This window comes from Populus alba, chromosome 13 (assembly GCF_005239225.2).
Source record: "Populus alba chromosome 13, ASM523922v2, whole genome shotgun sequence".
In the NCBI taxonomy this organism is placed as follows: Eukaryota; Viridiplantae; Streptophyta; class Magnoliopsida; order Malpighiales; family Salicaceae; genus Populus; species Populus alba.
In genome coordinates, this window is record NC_133296.1 from 15,046,602 (window position 1) to 15,051,481 (window position 4,880).

General features: G+C 39.0%; 1 pseudogene; it reads left to right on the forward strand.

Moving 5' to 3' along the window:
• Positions 1-3,093: 3,093 nt before the first annotated feature.
• On the forward strand, positions 3,094-4,493 carry LOC118028204 (xanthohumol 4-O-methyltransferase-like; annotated as a pseudogene).
• The last annotated feature ends 387 nt before the right edge of the window (positions 4,494-4,880 follow it).

A 4,880-nucleotide genomic window follows, 5' to 3' on the forward strand; every position in this document is an offset into this window, starting at 1 on the left:
TCGACCTTCCCTCCTTATCGGATCCTCTGTATTTCTCCCACATAACCCAGACCAATCTTCCATGATCTCTTCATCTCCAGCAACACTGAAGCATCCTCTCAGCAGCGTCCTTTTTCTCTTTCAGTTCCCTTCAGCTCCAGCCACACAGACCGGCCTCCAGCAGCAGCCCGAGCACGGTGGCGCCCACAGACTCGGATCGGTCCGCCTTCTTCCTCTAGCAATGCTCGCAAATCCAACCCCATTTCCAATCAAAACCGGCAACTTGACAACACTCCTTTCTCCTCCATCTCCGCCAGTTAGACCACAGAAGCTCTGTCGCCGCCAACCTCTAGGTCACACAGCCGGCCACCTGAAACAAAGAAGGGAGAAGGCAGAGAAACGGGACCGATCTAAGAAAGAAAATCGAAGCAGATCTGAAAAACAAAATCGAAGCAGATCTGAAAAACAAAGGAAATAAAAACTAAAATCAATTGGTTGCGATTTACTGTTTGTACAAGTCACCGTCGGCAAGGAAGGGAATAATGGAGGAAGCTGTTCCAAATCCCCTTACTTTCTCGGATTTTTAATGCGTCGGCGCGTGGGTTGGCAGTGGCGTGTGGTAAAGACGCGCCGCCACTGTTCCTGCACCCAGAAACCTTGCTTAACACCGTTCCGGCTTGCAGAAGGATTTCAGATTGTTTTGGGGCTATTTTTGTCATTTTAAAATTGTTTAATGTATTTGTTTTTTTGTTTAGTTTTGACTTTTTATAATTTGTAGTGTGGATGTAACAAAAAAGAAAAGAAAAGAAAAGAAAAAAAGAAGAAAAAAAAGTATAATGAAAGTGAATGTGTGGTTTGTATTTTGTTTATGAATTTTTTTTTATGATAAAATTGCAAGAATAAAGAAGAATTTAATATTTTGATTTGCTCACGGTTAAGGATTATGAACTTACACGTAAGTTATATTTCTAATATCCGATGAAAGAACATAATTTTTAAAACTTCTTTATCACATCAAAGCCATGAAGCAGCTTACCTCAGGTAGGGTGCGTTAGGGGTGCTAATACCTTCCCTAACCACAACCAATTCCTTACTCGTGAATCTCTGACGAGACCAGTAAACCCGGGTTTCCTAGTAGCCCTCAATTAAATACTAGGTGGTGACTCCTAACGAATCAGTCAAATGAAATGAAAAATCACCTACAGATGCCGCGCGACGATGTGCGATAATTATCATGAAAAATCTGGACAAATTTCCACAAATCTTCACCTTGGCAAGATTTTTCCATCCAATCCTCATGATCAATCAATACTGCTTCTAATGCGCCATATGGCGTTGCACCCTGAAGGTGCTTAACACCGAGAGATGTTGACCAAGTCCAAACAATGTTGGAACTTGATCATTGAGACACATTTTGTGAGCATGTCAGCTCGATTATCTGTGATTCCAATCTTTTGTAGCAGAATATCCCCTTTATCCATAATTTCTCGAACAAAATGAAATCAAACATCGATGTGCTTGGTGCAGGAATGATGAACCTGATTCTTTGCAAGACAAATAGCACTTTGACTATCACAATGGACATCCACGTGCTCTTGAACAATTCCCAAATCTTCAATCAACCCATGTAACCAAATAGCTTCCTTGAAAGCTTTCGTTACTTCCATGTACTCTGCCTTAGTTGTTGACAAAGCTACTATTGATTGTAACGTTGACCTCCAATTTACAAGCCCTTTAACGAGTGTAAACACACAGCCTATTGTGGAACGACGCTTCTCTAAGTCACTAGCATAGTCCGAGTTCACATAACCAACTAAATTTTGTCCGAGTCTATCATCCCTCTCAAACTTCAAACCAATATCAGTTGTGCCATGAATGTACCGGTAGAATCCATTTAACTGTCTGCCAATGACCCTTTCCTAGATCATGCATATACCCACTCACCATACTGACAACATGTAAAATATCTGGTCTTGTACAAACCATTACATACATTAATGCACCAAGTGCATTTGCATAAGGAATTTGAGCCATATGTTTGCACTTTTCCTCTGTGCGTGGAGACATTGAAGCACTTAGTTTAAAATGAGGAGCTAAAGGTGCGCTTACAGGCTTGATCTTACCATCTATCCCAAATCTCTGTAGAATTTTCTTCAAGTATTGGGTTTGTGTCAAACAGACTGTGCCTTTTCTTCTATCTCTCTGAATCTCCATGCCAAGAATCTTCTTAGCTTCTCCAAGGTCTTTCATTTTAAACTTAGTTTTCAGTTGAGCTTTCAGTCTATCAATCTCCATCTTGCTCTTCAATGCAATCAACATATCATCCACATATAAGAGTAAATAGATGAAAGAACCGTCAAGAAGTTTGCGAAAATATACATAGTTGTCAAACTGACTCCGTGTGTATCCATGTTCTGTCATGAACTTATCAAATCGCTTATACCATTGGCGAGGAGATTGTTTCAATCCATACAATGACTTCTTCAGTTTACAAGCCCAATTCTCTTTCCCAATGACTTTGAAACCATCTGGCTGAGACATGTTTCCTCTTCCAAATCCCCATGTAGGAAGGTAGTTTTCACATCAAGTTGGGCCAATTCCAAATCAAACTGTGCAACCAAGGCCAGCAGAATACGGATTGATGAATGCTTAACAATTGGAAAGAATACCTCATTATAATCTATCCACCCCTTCTGAGCATAACCTTTTGCTACTAATCTTGCTTTGAAACGAATGTTGTCTTTTCCAGGATTACCTTCCTTCTTGGCATATACCCACTTGCAACCAATTGTCTTCTTTTCCTTAGGGACTTGTACCAAATCCCAAGTTTGATTCTTGTAGAGAGATTTCATCTGTTCATCCATTGCCTCTTTCCATTTTGCACTTTCTACACTCTATACTGCTTCTTTGTAGGTGTAAGGGATTCCATCATCAATCACTGGAAGCGCATAAGCCACCATATTACAATACCGAGTAGGTTTCTTAATAACTTGTTTTGGTTTACTCGTTGCAATGGATTCTTGTTATGTGGTTGCTGGAGTTTTTGCATCCTCTTCATCTAAACTTTCATCTGAATCTTCTTTAGTAAGGGTTGTCTGAACAGTTTTTATAGGAATGGTTGAAGTCTTAAACTTCACCTGTTGTGCATCACCGATTGTTTTTCATTCTCTTGTGATTTCTCTTGTTGTAACATGCCAAACTCATCAAAAGTCTCTACTCATATAGATCTTGAATTTTGACATAGTAGCTAGTCAATATACCCACCACAAGTGATTCGCCTAAGTTGTTGTTTGATGCATGGCATAAGTTCTTCATACAACTTCTTAAACTAAAGGAACCCATGAAGAAATATTTTAATATTATATTGGTATCCCTAGCCTCACCAAAGCGCAAGATATATAGTATTAATTCGAAAAAGAAATCTGTTGTATATAAGTTGCAATATACATATTTTCTTTCTTTGTATCCTTCATAATTTCAGGCATTAACTCACCTAGCACGGACATTTCTTATGTTGCTCGTATCATGAGATATTTGGTCAGAAAAGAAATTTTTACTGCACACCCCCCATCAGATGGAGGAGAAACACTCTTTGGGCTGAATCCAAAATCAAGATTGATAATGCATGACTCTGAACGAAGCGTCGTTTCTATAATAAGCATGCAAAACAATCCATGCTTCGTAGCACCGTGGCGTTGCTTGAGCCAATGTATCAAAGAAGGTGGAACCGCTTTCTCGAAGGCTCATGGCTGTGAACTGTGGGATCTTGCTTCTCGAAATCCTGAGGTCAACGGGATTTTCAATGAGGGCATGGCATGCACATCAAAGATCGTGATGAGGGCAATTTTATCACATTACAAAGATGGTTTCAACAATATTAGATCATTGGTGGATGCTGCTGGTGGTATTGGAGGACACGTAGCAGAGATTGTCAGGGCCTACCCACACATTAAAGGAATAAACTTGGATCTGCCACATGTTGTAGCAACAGCACCAAAATATGAAGGAGTTTCCCATGTTGCAGGAAATATGTTAGACGCTATTCCTAATGCTGATGCAATTTTCATGAAGGTCAGTGCTCTGTTAGAAATTTTATTGGGGCTCAAATTAATATAACGAGAGATAATTCATCAAAAAAACAACGATAGATATCCTTTTCTTGAGCATGAATTTTACATATGCTTATTCTTTCTCTTTTTTTGTATTTTTGCAGCGGATATTGCATGATTGGAACGATGAATCATGCGTTGAAATTTTGAGAAATTGCAAGATAGCAATACCTGAAAAAACTGGAAAGCTTATCATAGCTGATATAGTTCTAAAAACAGATGATCATTGTGATAAATTTGATGATATAAGAATGGCAATGGATTTAGTGATGTTTGCACTCACTTGTGGGAAGGAGAGAACTGAGCAAGAATGGAAGAAATTATTAGAGGAAGGAGGCCTTCTCCCGCTATAAAATCATCAAGATCCCAGCTTTGGAATCTATTATCGAGGCTTATCCAGAGTGAAATATCAATTTGTTATAGTCAGAATAATATCTTAAATAAGAAAACTACGTACGCCTGCGATGCAGCAGTCAATAATAATATTAGGCATAACAATCCGACCCATGTAACGCCTTTCCCTAAACTGTATTCATAGATTCTTAAAGCCTTATAATATATTATTGATTATGATGGTCGCTTGTGGTTGTAATCTATAGAAACTAGATGATTATATATATGTTTTATAGTAAAGGAGGTATTTCTGGATTAGTCCTTACGTAAGCGAGACTCGATCCACCACTCAGCGCCCGATCACGCCTGGCCTTGGATCGATTCCAAGAACCAGACTCTTTGAATCTATTAACAATCAATATGCAATATTACACGAAGAAAAAGAACATTTCGATGGTG